Source organism: Monodelphis domestica, chromosome 5 (assembly GCF_027887165.1).
Source record: "Monodelphis domestica isolate mMonDom1 chromosome 5, mMonDom1.pri, whole genome shotgun sequence".
Lineage (NCBI taxonomy): Eukaryota > Metazoa > Chordata > Mammalia > Didelphimorphia > Didelphidae > Monodelphis > Monodelphis domestica.
The window spans coordinates 97,544,444-97,570,155 of record NC_077231.1 but is presented as its reverse complement, the minus strand read 5'-3'; positions in this window follow the sequence as shown (position 1 = coordinate 97,570,155).

Here is a 25,712-nt window from a genome sequence, read left to right as displayed (position 1 = left end):
ACTCTAAATTGGAGGAATATCATGGGACTGATTTGGTGGTTTACTTTTTTCTCTTCTTTGTGAAATCTGGGCAAGAAGTAGAGAGGGGAGGGCGTAGGAATCTGTAATATGATAAATGGAAGCCAACATCATTATCAGCATTTTAAATTGGACAGAGGAAAGGAGAGTCAAGTCAATGAGCATTTGTTAAGCACCTACTACATACCAGGTACTATGCTAAGTAATTGTCAGCAATTGTGTCTTCACAGTTGGGAAAGGTGATTATATCTAGATGTCAATATAAATGTACACATGTCGATTAGATGTATGTACCTAGGCACATGCTATAGGATAAACACACATATGCTTACATATATATGTAAATGTACAGTCTTCTAATAAGAAGTCTCCAGCCCTGGCTCCAGCATACTCTTCTTGGGAAGCTCCATTGGGGCTGTGGGTTCTGTCTGTGAGCAGGCATTTGCCCGCCATATTTTTTAATCGTTTAATAATTCCACATTCAGCCTATTTGCCAGAACAATTCCTGGGTCATCCTAAAGCAGCCCCTGCATGTAAACGTGAGAGGCCCGATTGGCAAGGTTTTGTAAGGGCCTAGAAGCAATCCCACAACTTTTCCTTGTTAGGAGATATTTTGACACATCTCTCCCTGTTGATTCTGATGCAGATTCTGGGGCTGGCAGACCCAGCGCCAGAAGAGAAAGCTGCTAAGCTCATTTGATCCTCCTCCTATCTGCCTGGTGTTGTTCAGGTCCCTAAGAAAAGCCTGGAGAGCCGTTTTCCAATTTGCAAATGTGGATTCTCTGAGAAGACACTGAGATTGTGCTAGTTTGGGGTTAGGGGTTATTTAGATGATGCATGCTTCACAAGACTGTCAATTCCACATTGGAAAAAAGCAGTGAGCCGAGTAGCAGCTTTCAGATCAACTGCAAATACTAGATTTAGACTTTTCCAGAACTCCAGGGCCCTAATGATCCAGCTCTGGGAGAGGGGAAGCTGACTTGGATTGGCTGCATATATAGACAAATGACCCTAAGTGCGTCAGCTAGGTGGCACAGTGGATAAAGCTCTTGAGTGGGGGCCAGGAAGATCTGGGTTCAAATCCTGCCCCTTGATAATTTTTAGGTATGTGACTTTAGGCAAGTCACATAACCCTCCCTCAGCCTTAGTTTCCTCATCAGTAAAAATGAGTCAATTAGACTCCAATGTGCCTTCTAGCTCTAAACTCTATGATCCCTAGTTTAGAGAAGCTGTTTGTTCAACTCATAAAGATGGTAAGGATCAGGAAATCATAGTGTTAGAGTTGGAAGGAATCTCAGAAGCCATCTAGCCCATTGCCCTCCTTTTGTTGTTCAACTGTATCAGATTTTTTGTGAACCCATTTGGGGTTATCTTGGCAAAGATAGTTCAGTGGTTTGCCATTTCCTTCTCCAGCTCATTTGACAGATGAGGAAACTGAGGCAAACAAGATTAAGTGACTTGCCCAGGGTCACAGCTAACAAGTGTCAGGCTGAATTTGAGCTCAGATCCTCCTGATTCCAGACCTAGTGCTCTATCTACAGCTCCACTTTGCTGCCCTATTAATACACTTGCTATTTCTCATACATGACATTCCAGTTCTACTTTCTTTGACTTTGTTCAGATGGTCCCCTCCTACCTGAAATGCTGTCCCTTATCTGAACCTCTTGGAATTCCTGATTTCCCTCACAAGCCAGCTTGAGCACCCCTTCTACATGAAGTCTTTTCTTATTCCTCCTAAAGTTCCCTCTTTCCCTAAGCTAACTTCTCTCTGTATATATTCCATATGTACATGCTGCGTCTAATAGAATGCAAGCTCCCTGAGATTAGAACATAACTTAATTTTCCTCCTTGTTCCCAGAGCTTAACACAAGGTCTGGTACTTGTGTAATATTTATTCTCCTTAGGTCCTGTGTCCCTTGGGTGAAGAAACTATTTTCTAGTACTTAAACACAGAGCAAAGTAGGTCCTAATAAGGGCAAAGAAAGAATTAAATAACACCATCTCTATACCCGACACTATGCTAAGCCCCCTTTTTTGAACAATTATTATCTCATTTGATTAATAAATTCTTGTTGACTGACTGAATTACCCCTCAGGCTTCCTCTGATTGATTGGCATACTGAGTTTGCAGTACTCTAAGACCTAGATGTTTAGCTATTCCATGGCCCTTCCTCCACTTTCGACTTTAAAAAATTCAAGAACATATTAAAGCAGTTGCTCTCAAAGTGTGGTTCAGGGGATCTCAAGATTCTTTCAGGAAGACTTAAATGAACGGATGCAAAATGAATTGAGCAGAACCAGGACAACAATGTATATAGCAGCAGAAATAGTATGCAATGATCAACTGTGAAGGACTAGACCATCATCCGCAAAACAAGTCTCCAAGATAACCACAAGGGACTCACAATGAGAATGCCATCCCCAGCCAAAGAGGAACAGTTGGAATCTTATGGTAGATCAAAGCATGTCATCTTCCTTTTTATTTCCTTCAGGAGATTTATACTATATGTGTGATATGTGTCATCTATCACAACATGAGCAATATGGAAATATGTCTTGCACGAAAACACTAGTATGAGACTATTTACTGTCTCAGGGAAAAGGGGGAGGGAGGGAGGGAAAATAAAATGTCAAAAACAAGTGTCAAAGATTGTTTGTACATGTAGATGCAAAAATGGCTTTCAGTCTACAAGATCAAAATCTGTTTTCATAATGAATAAAAAATCATTAAGCTTAAAATCTGCTAGACAAGTACACATATAGGCATATACATATAGACAAAGAAAAATAGAAGATGAAATGGATTGGTCGAGTGAAGGTCCCTGCTCCTTTGCAGAATCACAGGATTTAGAATTGGAATGAACCTTGGGGGTCCACAAATACTTCCAAAGTAATTCCCAGCATAATTCACCCCCAAAGTGGGCATGTGCTCTTTGCTCCGTAGCTGCAAATGAGGAAATGAGGAGAAACCACCACTTCTAAAGCAGCCTACTCTGCTTTCAGATAACTGGATTTTCAGGGTTTTTTTTTTCTGACATCAAGCTCCTTTACAACCTCCCTCCTTGTTCTTGGCTCTGCTTTTTGGGGCTAGATCAGAAGAGGTCTTATCTGTCTTCCAGCATCTTCCATGTGATACTGGAAGACATCTATCTGTTAGAGTCTCCCTGAGTCTTCTCTTCTTCAAGCTAACTGGTCTCAGTTCCTTCACACAACCCTCACATATAGCATGGACTTCAAATCCTTCATAATCTTTGTTGTCTAGTTCTGTGGGCTCATCTGTTTAGCACCCTTTTTTCCTAAATAAGGGCACCCAATATTGCAGATGTGGTCTGATCTGACTAATTAATTAACATATATCAAGTGCCAGCATTTGAGAAAGATCTTGAGAGGCATCTGGTAGCAAAGTGGATAGAACATTAGGCTTGGAGTCAGAAGGATGCTGGTTTCAATGTGGTTTCAGATACTTCCTAGTTGTGTGACCCTGGGCTAGTCCCTAAACCCCAATTGCCTAGCCCTTCCTGCTCTTCCGTCTTAGAATTGATACTAAGACAGAAGGTAAGGGTTTTAAATTTTAAAAAGAAAATAATCTGGAACAGCATGTCTGATTGAGTCCATTAAATGTATTCCTTCAACATTTATCAGGTACCTATAGTATAGTATAAAGAACATTGTTAGGCACTGAAGTAGATACATTTAGATAAGACCTAGCTCTGTCTACTCAGAGTTTACACACCGGTAGGAGAATATGCATTGGGCACAAATATATATATGTATATAAATACAATTTTATTGGATAACTCCATGAGAGAGTTACAAAGCAAAGACCTAGGTGAGGTCTAAGGGGAATGGAGCTTAGCAAAAATCCAGCTGGGGACATGGGGGAAGCTTTCTTGCTAGAGATTATATTTGATTTGGGTTTTAAAGTATGGGTGGGAATTTAATAGGTATTAATGATGATGATAGGGAGGGAAATATTCTAGGCAGAGAGAAAAGCTGGATCAAAGGAATAGAAGTAGGATACTGTATGGTGCATGAGATGGTGAATTTTCCAATTTGGCCAGATCATCGAGTGAATGGAGGGGAATAATGTGGTAAGACTAGAATGGTGGTATGGTATAAATTTGTTGAAGATTCCTCACCCCAGGCAAAGGCACAATAAGATCACAGATTAAAAGCCAGCAGATGACCTAGTCCAACTTTATTATTGAAAAAACACAAATGAGAAAACAGCCGCAAAGTGTAGAGTTGACTTGTCCAAAGTCACACAGCTGTTAAGTGTCAGAGGGAGAATTTGAACCTAGGACCTCAGACTCTAAACCCAACATTTTTCCCACTGCACCATGTTGGATCATAGGATGTATAGCAAGGATAAGCCTTAGAGATTGTTTCTTTCAATACTTATTCCACAATGAGGAAAAAGGTCCAAAGGAAGAAAAATATTCACTCCAAGCTCCCTAAATGGTAGTAAGCAGACCTAGGATTCCAGTGTGGTGTTCTTTCTGCCATATTGTAGGGCAGTGAGTTCTGATCATTCATAGGATTGTAGATTTAGAGTTGGAAGGGACTTTTGGTGGTGATCTGGTTAACTCCAATTCTACATTAAAAATGGGGAAACTGAGATGCAGAGAAGATAAGTATCTCGTACTATGCCCCAAAGTGGAAATGGACACATTTCTCTTCAAACCTCGCCTCTCCATTTCCAAATATGGTACTTTATCAATGGTGCCATGAAGTAGTGAGATGCCCTTCATTGTTCCTTCCAGTTGTGCAAGTCCAATGACCTTTAGAAAGCCAGTAGAGACTGGATAATTAGCTGTCTGAATGCTTATTTGCTGGCATCTTCTGCTGTGCATGAGGTGGGGCAAGATGATCTCTTAAGATGTCAAGGAGGCCTCCAGTGTTTCTTCTATAGAGATATTCCCTAAGGATTCCAGGCAAGATTTTCATAAATAGCTTTCAGAATGAGTGCTTTGAAGAAAGGTGCCCAATAAATACAGAATTTGGCACTTCCCTTTTGGAATCTGGAAGTGTGTTCTTGGGCCCTGGTCTTGGAATCTTTCCCTGGCAGCTTCAGCTCAGAAGCACTTGAAGGTTGTTGTGTCAAGGCTGACATCACTTGCAGTTAAGCTAAACTAGCAGTGAATGCTGTGTTCTTTAAATCAAGGGACTGGGAAATTCCTGGCTGCGCGCCCCCCCCCCCCCCCATGCTACCCCCTGTCTATGTTTCTTTATTTCTTTCTTGATGGGTGAAATGCCTCAGTTTCCTCATCAGGAAAACAGAAAGCAGATCTGCTGTCAGTGGCCCATAGGAGGTCACTCCATGGGCTAATTACAGCATTTGGCTTATATTCTCTTGCTTTATCATCTGTAGATGGAAGATAGTTAAGTGGGAGGTCTTTTTGTCTGCTCTCCTTTGGAAAATTTCTAGTCTGCATTCCTTGTCTGGGTGACAGAGGAAGAAACTTGGAGACACTGATGCCTGAGGTAGTCAGGCAGTATGTTACAGTGTTCTTGTTACAGAAGTTGTTATAGTAAGCTGTGGTCAGAAGACTGAAGTTCAGATCTTCTTTTAGATACTAACTTCCTGAGTATTTCTGGCTGTTAAAATTTATTGTTGGACTTAATATTTTTAATTGGTGGTCACCAGGGATTTAATTTCTAAATCCCAAAATGAATTACTCAAGTAAATGGAATTTAGTAGTAGTTTATTTTACAATAGAGGAAGATATTAAGGAAGAGAGAAAAGGGGAGAAAGATCTGGCTTCCTCTGAGCCAGGTAGAAATTCTCAGGCACCAACCAGGGGAAAGGAGTCTCAAGAAGATGGACCTTTCTCAGAAGTTCACACCTCCAGAAAGGCAAGGAAACTATGTCAGCCTTTCATTTACCATGGTGACCCTCTAAAAAGAAAGCAGTCTGAGGTCTCCTGCAGAAGCTCCTCCAGGGGTCCAGTTTCAAAGCCAAGTGTCTTCACTCCAAGTCTGAGTGTCTGTCTTCCAGTCTCTCCTCCGAGTGACTCTTCTTCATTCTTGATTCCAATCTCTCTGTTTCCTCTATTTAAAGACCTTTTTCTGTTGTGTCACCTCCCCTAAACTTTTACCTCTACCAATCACAACAGATGCTCCTCTCCAGGACTACCCACTCAATGTATGAAATGGGTGTTCACACCTTTTTTAGTTAGTTATACCTTTTATGCTTAGTTAACACCCTTTTTGGCTAGTTCATCTTTTGTATTTAGTTAACACCTTTTTGTAGTTAAAATGGGTAGATCTACTTTAAATACTGAATGAACACTTTGGGGATTAAAATCTAAAAACAGACAGGGGATTACAATTTTATCTTCACTATCAAGGAAGAGCTAAGTACCTTCATTGTTATAATTAGGAGATAGCCAAATCCAATCTTCACATGGCCAAACCACTTAGCCTCACTCAACCTCAGTTTCCTCACCTGTAGAATGGAATTAATAATAGCACCACCTCACAGATTTGTTATGAGAATCAAACAAAGATGATTTTTGTAAAGTGATAGATAAAAAAAAAATAACTGGCACCGTAGGCTATTTAGGAGAGAGTGGAAAAAGTGCTATATACAGTTATTATTATAATGTAGGAGTTTGTAGTTTGGAATCCAGGAACCTGCTTTTTAAAATCCTTTGGTCACTATACTATGATATAATGGACGTCTTTTATAATTCTATGTATTGAATTACACAGATTTAAGTGTGATTCTGAGGAGTCCATGGGCTTCCGCAGATCACCTGCTAGAGGGGTATAGGACATACAAAAATGCTTAAGAACCTCCATAATGGTGAGAGTTTGAGAGAAAATGTGATCTAGGACTTAGAACTGCTTCAGACTTTATAGGCTACTTAGTTAAACTCTTTTATTTTACAAATGAGGAAACTGAGGTTGGGAGAGATAAGTAACTCATCCAAAGTCAAACTGGTGGTAAATAGCAGAGGACAAATCTAGATCCTGGAACTCTATGTTCTTGCCTCTACATGACTTGATCAATGTTTTCCATGAAATCTTCTGTAGGAAACCTTTTCTCTCCCAACTGCTAATACTTATTCTCTCAAACTATCTTGCTTTTAACTACTTTATGGATTGTATTTTTATTTATTCATTTTATATTTATGCTTCATATATTTTTATATGTACTCATCTCTCCCATTAGAATAAAAGCTCATTATGAGCAGGGATTATTTTATTCTTTCTATTTGATTCCCCAGCTAAAAGTACTTCCTCATTGATTGCTTTTTGAATTTTTAAAGGACAGTCCTGTGAAAAAGGGATTAGATTTGTTCTGCTTGGCCCCAAAGGGATTTGTAATGGAGCCATGAGAGTCTTCCCCTCTCCCCATCCCAGAGCATTTAGGGGATTTTTGAACAGTAACCAGGTGAAACAGTGGATAAGTTGCTAGACCTGGCATCTGGAGGACCTCAGGTCAAATTCTGCCTCATACTCTTACTGTCTGTGAGACCCTGGGCAAGTAACTTAACCTTTGTCTACTTCAGTTTGTCAACTGCAAAACTGATAATAATAGTACCTACCTCCTAGGTTGATGTGAGGATTTTAAACATGGACATAATTGTGGATGTTTAAAATATGATCATGAATTTATCAATAAGGCAAGAATCTAGGACAACTCTAAGGGACTCATGGCAAAAAAAGGTTATAGAAGGAGCAGACAGTCTGAATGCAGATTGAAACATACCATTCTTCACTTTATTTCCTCTGTGAATTTCTCTCTAATGTAAGTAATATATTTCTTGTTTCACAAAAGACAGGGAAATTTGTATTATAGAATATATATGTGTGTGTATATATGTATGTGTGTACACATACATATATATACATATTTGCACAACCTATTATATTATCTGCCTTCTGGGGGAGGGGAAGGGGAAAAAGAATGAGACACTTTGGACATAGCTAATATGAGAATTTGTATCTTGTGGATAAACACATTTATTATATTTTATTACATATTTGTAACAAATCATATGTTATATTACTGTTATATGTACATATATTGGTTTCTTCCGTCTGTTCAGCCGAAGCAGTCTTCACATGCTGGGTGAGCAAAGCCCTGGTTCACCAGGGGTCGATGACCCAATGGCTACCCTCACAAGGTTTGGCCGGCCTGTCGAAGCCATTGCCCGGGGTGTGGCTGCTGCCACATGCTAGCAACTACTGGGAGCCACAAGTGAGAGCTGGGTGTCAGGTGGGGGTCAGAGGCTGGAGAGCTGCCCTAGGAGGGCACGACAAGCCCTCCATACCAGAGATACTACCCCTTCCTGAACACCCCATATACCCCAATAAGAAGGTTCAACGGCTGAGAGGGCGACGCAGCAAAGCACTGTGGAGTGCTTAGGGTGTGTTGGAGCACAAAGGACAACATGGCCATCCAATGCAGCTGAGGAAGTCTCCAGACGTAACAATTTTTCATGCCACTGGACCCAGGCTTCCAACGCCGAGAGAGTGGGACTGTCTCTGTGCATCGACTTTTCCACTTAAATCTCCTTCACGCACAAGTATCTTTGTGCACACTCATCTATCCTAACCCCATCCACCCTCTTCAAGACCTGCGGCAATGGGGGAGTGGCGACGCAACAGGTGGAGGTGACCACTGGCAGTTGTAGTCACGATCCTGCACGTAGGCGGCCCACGGACCAGTGGTAGCTCGGCCCTGTGGGCAGCAGGGACGTTTGGCAGCATCCTGGGTGACTGAGCAGCCCTCTCTAGGACAGCACTGCTCACCCTAATCAAGGGAGGGGACTAGAAAAGGTGTCCCAAACATTGCCTGCCCTACAAACACCCGGTCAGCACACTGCAGCTGGCGGATCATCCCCTTTAAGCGGTTGAAATCAAAGAAAAAATACAAAGAAACTCCTACTAGGAGCATGGAACATCAGAACATTGCTTGACAGAGAGAATACCCCAAGACCTGAGAGAAGAACAGCTCTAATCGGTAAAGAACTGGCGCGATATAACATCGACATCGCAGCTTTAAGCGAAACACGCTTACCAGAAGAGGGATCACTCAGCGAACCCACCACTGGGTACACCTTCTTCTGGAAAGGTAGAGCCACAAGTGAAGACAGAATCCACGGTGTTGGCCTGGCCATCAAGACCAGTTTGCTCAAACAGCTGCCAGACTTGCCTGGGGGCATCAGCGAGAGGCTCATGAAGATCCGTTTGCCTCTCAGCAAAGACGGGTATGCCACAATCATCAGCACATATGCCCCAACACTGACCAGCACAGAGGAGACCATCGAGCAGTTCTACTCTGACCTGAGTGCCGTCCTGCACTCAGTGCCCACAAATGACAAGCTGATACTACTAGGAGACTTCAACGCCTGTGTTGGCCAGGACCATGAAAGATGGAAAGGAGTGCTCGGCAAACACGGCGTGGGCAAAATGAACAACGGCCTACTGCTACTCAGCAAATGCTCAGAGTTCGAACTCACCATCACAAACACTGTGTTCAGAATGGCGAACAAATATAAAACAACGTGGATGCACCCACAATCAAAACAGTGGCATCTTATTGACTACATCATTGTACGCCGGCGAGACATCCAGGATGTAAAGATCACCAGAGCCATGAGAGGAGCTGAGTGCTGGACAGACCACCGATTGGTTAGAGCGACTCTTTAAATGCGCATTGCGCCTCACCATCCAAAACGAGCACAGACAGAGTTTGCGCATTTTATAACGTGAGTTGTCTTAGAGATCCATCTTATTTGCAAACATTCCAGTCCTGCCTGGACAACAAGCTGTCTGCCAAGGGACCACTCACTGGAAGCTCAACCGAGAAATGGAACCAGTTCAGAGACGCAGTGAAGGAAACATCAAAGGCAGTCCTAGGCCCAAAACAACGCAACCACCAGGACTGGTTCGACGAGAACAATACTGGTATTGAAGACCTATTGAGCAAGAAGATCAAAGCCTTTATGGAGTAGCAAAATAAGACAAACTCTGCTCCTAAAAAGAACAGATTCAAGTCTCTCCAAGCCACAGCGCAGCATGAGATCAGGAAGATGCAAGACCGATGGTGGGGAAAAAAAGGCAGAAGAAATCCAGCAGTTTGCTGATACGAAAAACTACAAACAATTTTTCAGTGCCCTCAAGACTATCTATGGGCCATCAAAACCCACCACCACTCCCTTGCTATCCTCTGACGGTGACACTCTCATAAAAGATAAAAAAGGCATCAGCAACAGGTGTAAAGAACACTTCAGACAGCTTCTCAACCGACCCTCTTCAGTCGACCAAAGCGCCCTTGACCAGATCCCCCAAAACCGCACCATTGAACAACTTGATGTCCCTCCTTCAATAGAGGAAGTCCAAAAAGCCATTAAACAAATGAGTGCAGGCAAGGCACCCGGTAAAGATGGGATCCCAACCGAGGTATACAAGGCCCTAAATGGAAAGGTGCTACAAGCATTCCACACAGTGCTGACCAGCATATGGGAAGAGGAAGACATGCCCCCAGAACTCATAGATGCCTCCATCATAGCCCTATACAAGAACAAAGGCTCACGAGCAGCCTGTGACAACTACAGAGGCATCTCACTACTCTCCACTGCTGGAAAGATCCTCACCCGTGTTATACTCAACAGACTCCTCTCATCTGTTTCAGAGCAGAACCTACCTGAATCACAATGTGGCTTCCAACCAGATTGTAGCACCATCGACATGGTCTTCACAGTGAGGCAAATGCAGGAAAAATGCCTTGAGCAGAACCTGAGTCTCTACATTGTCTTCATAGACCTGACAAAGGTGTTCGACACAGTGAACAGGGACGCATTGTGGGTGATCCTCAGCAAGCTTGGTTGCCCAGCAAAATTTGTCAAACTGATCCAGCTCTTTCATGTCGACATGACAGGGGAAGTTCTATCTGGTGGAGAGACTTCCTATCGCTTCAATATCTCCAATGGCATGAAACAAGGCTGTGTCCTTGCTCCGGTACTATTCAACCTATTTTTCACCCAAGTATTATGACATGCTGTGATGGATCTAGACCTGGGCGTCTACATCAAATACCGACTGGATGGCTCACTATTTGACCTTTGCCTCCTGACTGCAAAAACAAAGACAACAGAGAGACTCATCCTGGAAGCTCTCTTTGCAGATGACTGTGCTCTCATGGCCCACCAAGAAAATCATCTTCAAACCATTGTAGACAGGTTGTCCACAGCAACAAAACTGTTTGGCCTGACTATCAGCCTCAGCAAAACAGAGGTGCTGTTCCAACCTGTACCAGGGAGGCCAGCTAACCAGCCGTGCATTACAATCGACGGCATGCAGCTTTCTAACATCAACACTTTCAAGTACCTGGGCACCCTAGACCATGAGATCAATGCCAGGATCCAAAAGGCCAGCCAGGCACTCGGGCGGCTGCGCTGCAAAGGCCTCCAACACAGAGGTGTAAGCACTGCAACGAAGCTCAAAGTGTATAATGCAGTGGTCCTCAGCTCGCTCCTGTACGGTTGTGAGACATGGACACTGTACCGGAAGCACATGAAACAGCTGGAGCAATTCCACCAATGCTCCCTCCGGTCAATCATGAGGATCCGATGGCAGGACCGAATCACCAATCAGGAAGTCCTCGACAGAGCCAACTCCACCAGCTTCGAAGTCCTGGTCCTCAAAACCCAGTTACGATGGTCTGGACACGTCATCCGCATGGACCCACAGCGAATACCAAGACAGGTATTCTATGGTGAACTGTCAGCTGGACTCAGGAAACAAGGCCGACCAAAGAAAAGATTCAAGGATCAGCTCAAGTCCAACTTGAAGTGGGCTGGCATGACACCAAAGCAACTAGAACTCGCCGCCTCTGACAGAAGCAGCTGGCGAACCCACATTAACCATGTCCCCACCACCTTTGAAGATGAGCAACGTCGACGTCTTGCCGCTGCGCATGAACGCCGACACCAGGCCACAACCACACCTCCCGTAACAACTGGCGTCCCAGGCTCCATGTGCCACAGACTCTGCGCCTCAGCCTTTGGACTCCAAAGCCACATGAGGGTACACTGTAGATGATAATGCACAAAGACAATAGTCATTCTCGATCACTGAGAGACTACCACTAATATGTACATATATATGTAATTAAGCAAATGGCAACTTTTTAAACCTTTACTTTCTGATTAGAATTAAAACTATGTATTGGTTCCAAGGCAGAAGATTGGTAAAAACTAGGCAACTGGGGTTAAGTGACTTGTCAAGGGTTACACAGCTAGGAAATGTCTGAGACCAGATTTGAACCCAGGACGTCCCATCTCTAGGCCTGACTCTCAATCCACCAAGGCACCCAGCTGCCCCTAAATGGTAACTTCTAAAAAAATTATAATGTAGATTGTCAGGCATGTACCTCCAGAGACTTCTGGTCAAAAATATTTTAAAGTTCTTTGCAAACCTCTAACTCTTGTGTAAAATTCAGTTATCTCATCATAATCATGATCACCATCGAATATATACATGCTCTAAAGTGGGAGTGGAGGGAAAGGACCATCCTTAGGGGGTGCTATTTTGGTACTTGACATTCTAGACAAATTAGATTGTTCTCTAGCCCTTAAACCTACTCTGTACTTTCCCACCTCTAACCTCTTTTATTCGGTTTTACTTTGGATAAAACTGGGACCCCAGATAGAAATTCATGGCTATTGGCCACCTTTATATAATAGATCACTCAAAAATCCATCAAAAGCTGGCTCCCCCTGGAAAATTTCATATAGAGATATGAGTCCCATTCCCTGTCCATTAGTGGGCAATAGGTGCTTTATTTATCCCTTTGACTCTGTGGGCTTCAGTCTATTTTTGTTATCATGCCATCCCCCGCTCATCTTCCTTTCTAACCCCTATTTCTTTGCTGACTCCTGTTCTCTTCTTTATTTAGGAGATGCTGGGCGCATCATCTCTCATTGGCTCCCCTCCCCTTCCCCCCTTCTGTTTTGGACAAGGTGGGGAGAAGGGAATGGAGGCAGGCATTTGTTGTTTGTTTTTAGATAACCCCCCCTTAAGAAACAGAAATCATCATCTCTGTCCTCAGGAAGGGAGCAGCTGCCTGGCCCAGGGACACAATTACATTCCAATCATTACGGATGGAAGTCATTGGCACCACCTTCTTCTTTTCCTTCTCCTCCTTCTCTGTTCTGCTTATGTCAATGGAAACTCATTTTGTTGCTCAGCATGGAGGACAGAGCAGGCCCTTTTGAGATTCCGGGAGAAACTCACAATTGCCCGAGTTTCAATGTGTAGACACAAATGTCTCTCTCCACTCCAACCCCCAAACAGCACCCCCCAACCACCTCAGTGATTCCTAAACCTTTTCTTTTAATGTGCCACCTTCTCTTAACACATTCACAGGCTGTTGGCTGACTGTGTGTCTGAATAGTCCTTTTTTTCCTATAGCTATGTGGATTACTGAAAGCAACTGGAAAAAATCTACACTCAGCCAAGTTGCCCCTGGTTGACAAAGATTAAGCCTAGCTCTGGTAGTTTTGGTCTGTGTATTTCTTTTATATCTTTAGTCGTTCTATCCCTGGATGATTTTCACCTTTTTTCCTCCTTCTTTATCTGAGAGGGCTAGTAATCTCAGATTGCGTTGTTCCTTCTTCTGGAGCTGTCCAAACCTTCTCTTCTCTCCTCAAGCATCACACATCTTCTCCCTCCCTTTCAGCTGATGACTTCACCTCTGAGTTTACTAAAAATTGAAGCCATTTGCTGTGAGCTTTCCCCCTTGATCTCCTCCCCCATTTTCTTCTCCCTTCCTCCATTCTCTCATGGCTAACCTTTCTACATGCGCCTATTGTGCAAGCTCTAGGAATATCATATTCCAAACTCAAATTTACATTGGCAAGCTGGATCCCAAGAGGGCAGCAGGCTATTGTTCCCCAAAGACTTCAAGGAGTTGGGGTAGTTACTCTGATATTATGGTTTATTAGCCCCCATCAGTGTTCTTCTGTCAGTAATCAACATATATCAAGTAGCCAGGCAGACAACTGGCTTTTAGTTAGGGGTATTTACCATGGTGCTAGAGTAGGAACATTTGCTACAGAATATTTTCCATTTCCTCTTCATTCTGACTTTCTTATGCATGAATATTTGACCGTTACAGATCTTTATTCTTCACAAATATAGAGAAGTGTGAGATAAACTTTTAATGCCCTCCTTCTATCTTTTCTGTGTCATTCTCCGAAGTGCATTCCATTATGTTCTTTCCTTGACAAATCTGTTTTTCTTGCTGCTGTGGAAAGAACACTGGATTGGGAGCTAGGATAGCTCTGTCATCTACCATATCAGGTGGAATTAGGCAAATCACCCCATCCTTCTTGGATCTCAGATCTCCCAACACTAAAATAAGGGGATGGGCTCCAAGCCTGCTAGTGCTTTTCCGCTGATACAACCTTCCATTTACACTATATACATTTTATAAGTATAGAGTTGTTTGTGTGTTGTCCCCCACTTGAGCATGTGAGCTCTTTGAGGGATGGAACAATGCCTGGCATAAACAAAATTCTTAGTAAATACTCTGATGGACATTCTTATTCTTTCTGTCATGTTGAAACCATCAGTGATCACCCATTGCCACCCAATGATCCCCTCTGCCTCCAAATCCTGCATTCTTTCCCCTGTATCAAATTTCTGCTTGATGTAGAAGAGAAAAAGAAAAATTTGACTTGTTTTTGTTCCCCAATTTCCTATCAAAATTTACCTGTCCTGTATCTCATTTCTTTGGATTTGCAATATGCCTGGCTCTCACATCTGATAAAGAAACTCATAAGAAGATATTAGTGCTTAATAATGGCTTAATGGGTTTCCTTTCCTAAGAGTATTTGTATTTTAATAGAAGTCTCCTGGAAACTCGGAGCATATTAAATGACTTCTGGGGTCTCTTCTCGTTTCTGAAATGTGGAGGAATTCCTTTTATTTCTCAAACTTCTTCCAAAATCTGAGTGGTCTGTTATGGAAGCTTGTGGGTCCTCGGAAGTACCTTCTTGGACAGAGCTGGATAGCTCCCCTGCTCTCAGGTCAACAATAAGGCACTGATTTGGAAACCTGAATATTTCCTTCCTCCACTCCCCCAGCCACAGAAAATTATAGCTCCAATTTAATTTGATTCCTTCCCAATACATGCATGTTCATCAAGACCTATCCTGTCTTAATTACAACTCCCTCCCCTCCTCTTTCTGCTGTGCAAGCCTGTACTTGTCAGTACAGTACAACTCCTTTGAATGCCTGTCTCTAGTTGGGGGAAGGGGCATATTCCATTCCATTAGTTAATAAGGGCTGTCAGGAACCTTCACCGCTGTGTTATCACAGCACTGAAATCAGACCCAAGGACACTGGATCTCATTTGACCACCCAGTGCAATCATTCCTGCATCCCTGGCAAGTTTTGCAGAGAAGAAAGACATTCTTATTCCCCATCTCTAGTTCTGCCATCTGTCAGGATGTCTTGTACCCCAGTGGGGGGCTGAATAGCTTATTGCCTTGTAACAGAACTTAGGCAAATAAAGAGCCCCAAGTGTAAAAGGTAGAATCTGTCTGCTCATATTTGTGTATATCTCCTGCCTAAGCAGGAATTGGACAAAAGGGAGGAGTTTTAGAGCCTTTATAATATGCTTTCCAATGTTCACTCATCTCTTCTACATCAAGCAGGAATTTAATACAGGGGAAAGAACACAGGATTTGGAGACCGAGGTCCTGAGTTCAAAATTTACCTCTGACACTTTATTACCTATATGATTTTAGACAAGTCCCTTTATCTCCCTTGGGTGTAATTTCGGCATCTGTAAAAGGAGCGGATTTGAATTTTGATGTCTCATTTAGCTCAGTATCTGCAATACTTTTGATTGTTTTGGGTTCAAATCCAGGCTTTGTCACTTACCACTTATATGACGTTGGGTGAGCCACTTCTGTTGCTCTGTCTATTTCATTATTTGTAAATTAGGAGTGAGACTGGCCTAGATGGTTTCTAAGGTCTCTTCCTGTTATACAACTACTGTTCTAAGATCCTTATATGGGCCCTTTAGTCAACTCTGTATTCTAGGAGTTCATAGTAATAAATTATGCATTTCCTAGGGATAAATATTAGTCCCTCCTCTTTGTTCCTCTCTTAATTCTCATGTAAGCCTAAGAGTTATTAGAAAGAGAAATACTATATTTGAATATAGTTATCAGCTTATTTATATATTTTTTTACTAGCCACTTGATTTCCAATAAATATGAGCTGATTTCTTCTTTGGTCAATGTGGTACAATGGAGTGAGCACTAGCCTGGAGTCAAAGGACACTTATGTTCAAATCCTGTGTCTGACCCTTCTGGCTTTGTGACTATAGGAAAGTCACTTAATCTTCCCTAGCCTCAGTTTTCACATCTCTGAATTGGGAATAATAATACCTGTAGAAACCCATCTTGCCTTAGGACAAAAAGGTGGCTCTGGTACACTGTAGCCTGGGCTAATCAAATCATTCTCCATTATTGAGAGTGAGACACCCATCTTCAATGAGCTGTGAATGGACTGGCATTCAAAGAGGTGTCTTTAATCTTCTCAATGAAGTTGTCAACTTCAGTGCTCAACACTCTCCTCAATGAGGCTTACCCTACACCCTCTCTAGGGATTTGTAACTAACATCCCAAAAAAGTTCTTAACTCCCTGCAACATTTTCAAGCCAATTGGGTCTTCCTGGCCCATGCAGAACCAGCCTCTGAAGGGTTGTTGCTCATTTATTCATTCAGGAAGCCCATAACCATTTTATACTGATCTGCCATGTGACAGGTGCTATGCTGAGCACTGTGGGATTCAGAGCAAGAAGTCCAACAATTCTTGCCCTCAAGAAATTTGCATTCTAGTAGAACAACTTAATTTTGGAAAATTCTATTGCCTTTAAGAGTACCAAATAAGATACTATAAGTAAGCCAGTATGCCAACCTTAAAACTATAGAAATATCTGTTATTATTATTGCTATTATCTTCTAATCAGGAAGTCACCCTTAGAGCAAAGAAGACCTGGTTTCAAATTCTGCTCTGTTACTTACTGATTGTGGGACCCTAGGCAAATCACTTTACATCTTAGTGCTTTGAGGCAACTTTGTAAGGCTAGAAATTGCAGAGAAGGTGCCAGCTTGCATGGTGGAAGGAGTTTTCTCATCTGAGAATTCCCTGTATCAATGAAAGCCTTCTTCTGGTTCCTAGCCTCAGTCCTTCTTAGGCTTTGTACACATGAGCTGGTACATCTTGCATATCACTTACTAACTGTCCGTGAACTCTTTGGGAGGAGACATTCTTTCAGCTTTTACATTTGCATCCCTGGCAACTAACATAATCCCGAGCATATAGTGGACACAGCTTATGCTTATTGATTGTTTCATTGATTGTCTAACCTTAGACTTTGTACTTCCTTTCTCTGAACTTCAGGTTTTTAAATGTGTAAGATGAGAAGTTTAGGCTAGATAATAGTTGAGGTTCTTTCTGGCTCTAGTTCTATAGTTTAATAGAATGCATTCATTAGACTACAATTCCAATCCCAAACGAGAATGAAGCTTGCTTGGGTTGGCCAGCATTTGGTCTACTTTGACTAGCCTGAAATTCATTTAGGATCCCTAAAATTATGAGAATGTTAGCTCATTGGTGGTAGGGATTGCTTTATTCCTTGTACGTGTACCCCAGAACCGAGTACAATGTCTGGTACACAATAGATATGCAGAAAATGCTTATTGGTTGACTTACTAAAAGATACTTGTTGTGCCTCTTGGCTCCCCTGGCCTCCTTTAAATCCCAGCAAAAATCCCCCCTACTGCGAGAAGCCTTTCCCAGGTGCCTTCATTGCTAGTGCCTTCTCTGTGATTATCTTATAAATATGTACATATCCACATGTACACACACATGCTTATATATAATATACATATATGCATACACACATACATGTTGATTGTACACAGTTGTCTGCACGTTATCTCCTCCATTATACTGTGAACTCATTGAAGGCAGGGACTGTCTTTTGCCTTTCGTTGCAACCCTAGTACTTAGAATGCTTGATCTATGGTAGGCATTTAAGAAATGCTTGTTGACTTGACTTTGTTGTTAAACCCTTGCCTTCAGTCTTAGAATCAATAAGTAGAAGACTAGTAAGGACTAGGCAATTGGGATTAAGTGACTTGCCCAGGGTCACACAGCTAGGAAATATCTGAGATAAGATTTGAATTCTTGACTCCAAGCCTGGCTCTCTATCCACTGAGCCACCTAGCTACCCCTTGACTTGATTTTTGAGACAGCCATTCAGATGAAAGTGGAATCTTCATGAACCAACTGAATGACTGGGAGAAAAATAGACATTTAGAACAAAGGCAAAGTAGGTATGGAAGCAAAGTTGTAGAAGGGACCCACAAAGATGAAATCAGTCTAGAAGTGCTGAGCCAGAAACAACTGTAAAGAAAATGAAAGAAACAGAAATGGGTAAGAGGATTAAAACACAAAAGAAATGTGGATAAACATGCACTTAACCCTTGCTCAATTAGAGCCTTCAAAAGTTTCCTGATATTTTCCCACATTAGCTCAGGGTTCTCATAAAGGAATTTTGAAAAGTACCTGCATGGTATTGACAAAAACTACTTTGATTCTTGGTATCATTTGAGAGGTAGTGGATGGAGGATTGTCCATTTATCTCTCTTCTAACTCTTTCTTTAGTATTGTGAAGCAAACAACAACAACAACAACAACAACAAACCAAAACCAAAACCAAACAGATTTACTTTTTCTTGCTCGTTTGACAATTAGATTGCTAAGGACTCATCTCAATAGTTACCAGTGCAGATCATAGATCAAAACTGAAACTATCCAGTCCCACTTTTCTCCTCTCACAGTCCTCTGAGCCTTCTGAAGAGTTCTTGATTTTTTCTTGTGCCTTCCTTGACTTGAACCCATGAAAGAATCTGTTTCTCATTTGAGTAGATACATCATTGGTAGAGAGAGCGAGAGAGAGCATGGCAAAGAGTGGGAAAGGGAGAGGGGCAGAGAGACAGGCAAAGAGAAGCAGAGAAAGACACAGAAGTAGAAAGAGAGAAAAATAGAGACAGTGTGGGATAGATGGACAGAGAAAAATAGAAATAGAGGCAGAAAAGATAGCATCGAGAGAAAGGAAGAATGAATGAATGCAGAATAGAGGAGAGGAAGAAGAGAAGAGATAGAAACTAGCAGAAAGAAACAGGACAAAGAGAAATAGACAATATACTATCTGTATTCATGGATACATGGTTATGTATATACATGGATATATATGTAGGAATTATTTCTGTGGCCTCTGGACTACTGCCTTTTCATCCAACCACTGATCCTCAGTACATTCATAGATTATGCATCATAGAGTTAGACCTGGATTAGACTTTAGAAACTATATTTTTATATTTTGCATATAGGGAAAATGAGTCCCAGAGGAAAGAAATTATTTACTTGGGGTCATACTGGTAGCAAGTGTCACAAACAAGATTTGAATCTAATGCCCATTTCCAAGTCCAGAATGGACGCTGACACCTTTTAGCTTTGAATACCAAGATCCCTAGAACTCACCCCATTGGCCCAATCCTTTCAGACACATCCCTAATATAGGCTTTGATTCTACATTTTATTATTGTTGTAAATAATTTACTTCTCCCCTCCCACAGAGTTAGCTCACTGCCTACTCTGTGAATTATTTACAGGAAAAAAATCTGACTTGAGAAACGAAGATAATGGAAAATGTTATTTATTCAAAAGTAATGCATGGCTTCTCAGACATAGCATTGTCACTCTCTGATTTCCTTATTACAATTCTTTGCATGGAGCTTTGAAAACATTAACTAACTCAGTCTTCAGAGGCAATCTGACAAGATAGGAGACCATGCCATCAGAGAATCAGTGTAAGGAACTGGGGAAGAGGAGACTTACTGCGGACATGGTTACTGTTTTCAAGTATTTGAAGGGCCATCATGTGGAAAAGGGATTAGACTTGTTCTTCTTGGCCCCAGAAGTCAGAATGAACAATGGATGGAAGCTTCTGAGAGGCAGGCTTTGCCCAGATGAAAAGAAAACTCAACAATAAGAACCGCCTCAAAGTGGAATGGGATGTTTCTGCATTATCAAAGTGTCCAACACTAAAGCTGTTCATTTTCATATTGGATGGTCACATCTCACTATGGTTGATGGAGAATTGTTGTTTCAGTAAGAGTTGGTCTAGTTGAATTCTGTCTGGAGTTAGTTCTAGCCCTAGGATTCTTTGATTCTACTGTCACAATTCCACAGATGTAAAAAAGGATTGGTTTGTAAGTTTGCTTAAGACTTTCATTAAAGTGGAGTCTAGGAGATTGAGCCTGTAGTGGATAACCTAGGAAAACTGCTAGTTCTATGATTAGTAAAAATAAAAGTTGTACTTCAATTGGGGTTATTTGGAATGCTAGGTGGCTGAGAAGGCCCTTTAGTCTGAAAGCATTTATTAAGATTCTACTATGTGCCAGGACTGTGCCAGGGGTGTATGGGGTGCTCAGGGAGGGGTAGTATCTCTGGTATGGAGGGCTTGTTGTGCCCTCCTAGGGCAACTCTCCAGCCTCTGACCCTCACCTGACACCCAGCTCTCACTTGTGGCTCCCAGTAGCTTCTAGCATGCGGCAGCGGCCACACCCCGGGCAACTGCTTCAACAGGCCAGCTAAACCTTGTGAGGGTAGCCATCGGGTCGTAGACCCCTGGTGAACCGGGCTTTGCTCACCCAGCAAGACTGCTTTGGCCGAACAGACAGAAGAAATCAACAAGAAGGTTCAACGGCTGAGATGGCGACGCAGCAAAGCACTGTGGAGTGCTCAGGGTGTGTTGGAGCACAAAAGACAACACGGCCATCCAATGCAGCTGAGGAAGTCTTCAGGTGTAACGACTTTTCGTGCCAATGGACCCGGGCTTCCGACGCCGAGAGAGTGGGACTGTCTCTGTGCATCGACTTTTCCACTTAAATCTCCTTCACGCACAAGTGTCTTTGTGCACACTCATCTATCATAGATGAAAACACACAAAGACAGTCGTCATTCTCGGTTACCAAGAGACTACTACTACTACTGTGCCAGGACTGGGGATGGAAAGAAAAGAATGGAACACTTCCTTATCTCAAGGAGCATACAATTACATGCATCTCTCTCTCTCTCTCTCTCTCTCTCTCTCTCTCTTTCTCTCTCTCTCTCTCTCTCTCTCTCTCTCTCTCTCTCTCTCTCTCTCTCTCTCTCTCTCTCTCTCCCTCCCTCCCTCCCTCCCTCCCTCCCTCTCTCTCCATCCCTACTGCCCCGCCCCCATCTCTAGTCTCCCACTAACATTAGTTGGCTAGGTTCTTGATTCATGGGTGACTACTCCCCAGAGGCACAGAGGGGTTGGGTGGTGGTGGTGTTTCTAGTAAAGCTGTTCACAAACTTCCATTTGTCTAATATCAGGTAGCCAACCAAGGTTAATTAACTTTTAAGAAAGGGGGTTTACTAAGTGTCTTTGGTAAAGTCATTCCCAAACCAGGGTCACACTCTTCTCTTGAACACACAAAATCCATGAGAAGAACGGTCTCAGATTTAGAAATATCAGGTGACCAACTCTTGTGTTTATTGAGTTCCCATGAAGTTTCCCTTTGATGGAACTTTCTGACAGATTAGAGATTCAGTGCCTTGGTAGGTCAACACTTCTTACACTCAAGCAGAAGAGGTTGGCCTCCTTGAAGCTGCCTTTGATCTCTGTGTTTTGTTTGTGGATTCTCAGACCCTAGATGGGCACATTGTTACTGATTGGTTCTCTAAGATGGCATGGTCAGTGGTGGGGATTGGGAAGGGAGAGTGTGTGACACTCCTTCTGGGCTCATTCCCTGAACTCTTCTCAAGTCCTCTGGTAAAAACAATAAGTGCTCTGTCTCTTCAGAGTGCTTCCCAAGTGTGCTTGCTTTCTTCCTTGAATTCCTTCTCAGATGCATAAAGAGGTGTTTCTATTTCTTTTTTTTATCCCAAAACATTTCCAAAGGGTAGTCATTTAAAGCCAGTGACTCAAAAATACTTCACTCTTCCTAAATTGGTTAATTGGGATTAATTGTTAATTTAGTAGAGATGCATAAGCTTTCTCTTAATATATTAAGGTAGGGAATATAGAATACTTCACTTTCTCAAATACAGAATTGATATAAAGGGAATACATTTTTGAAAAGATGTTTTTGGAGACAGAATCAACAGTTGGGATCTCAATAATGCTTTTATGTATTGGAATCAAATTTATTGTACTGGAATCAAAGTACCTGGATTCAAATTGAAATTTTCTATTAACCACTACGTGACTTTGGATGAATCTATTCATATCTCTGGACTTCAGGCTAAAATATATGGAAAACAATCTTTGCATGACCTATCCCTAATGGAATTTGAAAATGATAACATTTTGTAAAACTAAAAATGCTATAGAAATGTGACTTGGATGATTTTCCTCATCTATCTATCTAGGTCTTAATTTCCTTCTTGTTAAATGAGGGAAGTTGGAATAATTGGCCTACTCAGAAAACACTTTCTAGCTTTGTTACTCTTGGCAAGACACAATGTCTTTGCATTTCAGTTTTCTCATCTGTAAAATGATGACCTGTAAGGCCCCCTTCAACTCTTAAACTCTAATCTCGTGCTCTTGCCAGCAAAGACCATGGGCTTTTAAAGATGATGTAGAATTTGGTTTAGGTGTATTTGACTCTTTTCCCATCAAGGATATCATCTAGATGATGACATGAACTAGGAACTGGTAAAGGAAAATTATTATTTTACAACTCTGGACATAAGAACCCTAGATCTAGAAATAAAAAGGACATTAGAGACTATTCATTTCATTTAGATCTGAGGAAACTGGTGTCCAGAAAGAAAAAGTGAGAAAGATTCAAATCCAGGGTGTGGAAGTTTCTAAAATGAGGGAAGGAAGTTCTCAGAAGTCACCAGAAAAGGACAGGGTTGGGGTACATTGGGGAGTATTTACAGAAGAGGTAGCCTGTTTAAAAGATGGTCTAGGTTCCCTCATTCCCCAAAGAAAGATTGCATTTTTTGGTTTAGAGTAATAAAAGGTAGCATTCATATAACACTTTAAGGTTTGCAAAGCACTTTATAATTACCATCTTATTTTATCCTCACAAAAACCCTGGGAGGTAGGTGCTATTATTATCCCCATTTTTTACATGAGAAAAGTGGCCAAAAGGTCAAGTGTCTTATCCAGAGTCATATCATCAGTAAGTGTTTAAGTTAGTATTCAAACTCAGGTCTTTCTGACTCCAAGTTTAACACTCTTATTGTGTTACCTAAGTAGACTATCATGGAGGAAACATTGGATTGAAAGCTTCAAAGTTGGAAGGAACCTTAGAACCCAGTCTAACCAAATCATTTTTCACTTGAGGAAACTGAAGTTTACAGAGGGAAAGTAAATGGTAAATACCATGGTTATACAAGTAGTAAATAGTTCTTATCTCATACTCAATAGGCAATCAATTATAGAATGGAATATAATTGAATTCCACTGAGATATGAACTCACGTTCTCCTTAAATTAAAATATTTTTAAGATGACTGCTTTGAATCAGAATAATAGTGTGGTATTTGGAAATAGCTGTGGGCTAGGAGTTTAATGTAATTTTATTACTTTGAGGGTAAGTCATTTCTGCCATCTGGGTTACAATTTCTTTATATATAAGATGAATGAATTGAATATATGAACTCTAAAGTCTTCCAATTCTAATTTTTTATGTTTTAAATCCTTTTCCAGTTATGACATTTTCCAGGATCTCTCCCAGCTGTGACATCCCCTGTTCCAAGGCCATTCTCAGCTGTGACATCCCCTGTTCCAAGGCCCCTTGCATCTCTGATGTCCCTTATTCCAAGGCCCCTTTAGTTCTAATATTAAATAGCATGAGAATATGAGATCATGATGTAGAGGATCACTTTGATACTGAATCAGGCAACAAGACATCCTGAGAGGAGAATAGATACAGGGAATTGGGCCAATACTGGAGCTAAGCAGTAATTTATAAAGTTCATTTCCCCCTCTGAATTTAGTCTCTTAGACATTTATTAGCCTATTCAGCAGTTCTTGGTTGAGCCTTCATCTCAGTCCTCTCTGAGCATGGATGTCTGATGACAGAGTGACCTTGCTGGTTTCTCCAAGGGATAGGATTTCATTTATAACTTTCCTACCAAAGTAATAGTTGGTATAGACCAGAGGAATGATGAACAGCTCCCTGCTTTCAATTATGGGGTGTTCTCCCCCTGATGAATGGACTGGGGGGTAGTTTTCCTTCTGTGGACATTAATTTAAAATGAAAGCATGGCCCCAGGATACCCAGTTTGCGGGATGTCACTAGTGCTTCTCATGATCTGGTCCATATTTCCTTATCCAATCTATGGGGAGGGTGTTTAAAAATCTATTAATGGTGTCTCCTTTCTCTTTTCTCTTTTTTCTTCTGTTTCCAAACCAAACTTTCTTCCCTTGGGCCAAAATTCCCATTGTTTCCTCTTACCACACTCTAATCTTGGATTCTGTAACATGTTATTGGGCTCTGAGAGATGAGCTTTTTGCCTTATCTTGCTGCTTGGAATCTTTCTGATCATTGCCACAACCTATCGGGGCTGGGGGTTAGGGGGGAACTCCCCCATTCATATAATGACTTTTCTAGCTCCCCTTTTCATGCTTTCTTTATTTATCAGAGGAGCTGTCTTGCTTCTATTTGTTATTTGCAGATATTATTAGCACAGTGTGTGGCACCAGGTTTCTCTCCTTTCCTCACCCCTCTTTTCTCCTTTCCTTCCTTTCTCTTCCCTTCCCTTCTGATGAGTGAGGCAATACTTTTATGGAAGACAGTGGCAACTATACTTTCTCTTTTTTTCTGTGGCGAGGCCCATCATGAAAAAATTTGCCATGAGGAAATTGGAAGTTCATGATAAAAAAGGATGTAGAGCTGGAAAACATTTCAGAAATGATCTTTTCTAAGCCTGCCTTTTTAGAGGATGAAACTGTTGATCTGACAAGTTGGTCTTTATTCTACTGCATTTCATAAAATGTGGAGAAAGTAGAATTTGCCAGAGAAGGCTGTGCACTGATAAAAGTGTGGCTCTTTCAAAGTATCAGTATCATTTCAGGAATATTTCCTGTGAAGTCATTTTATGGATCATTATCATGTGTGTTCTTAGTTCCCTTCTCTCTTTCTAATTCTGAGAAATTTGATGATTTCTTCTGTCTTCTCATTATTTCCACCATTTTCCAGAACTCTCTGAACCTCCCCCCCCCCAATTTCCCCAGTTCTGGTTTTCCCAAAGGCTAGCTCAGGGTAGTGAAGACTTATGAACAATCCTAGTCACTTTTTTGACTAAGGATGCAGAGGTAATGGGGTGAGATAAGGAATTATGTGACCATAAGAGTATAGATTTAGAACTGCAAGACACCATAGAGGTTCTTGAGTCCAATTCCTGCCCCTCTCCCCATTTTAAAGAAGAGGAACCACTGGATTCAAGAATTTCAGAAACTTTCCCAGGTTCACACAGGATGGCATTCAAAGCCTGGTCTTTCTGGCTCTAAATTCAACACTCTCTTCTTGATACCATGTTTCTTTCTGGTCCTATTTGTAACTGAAGTGGTTAGAACATGCATCCTATCATCCTTAGTAGAAGTAACAA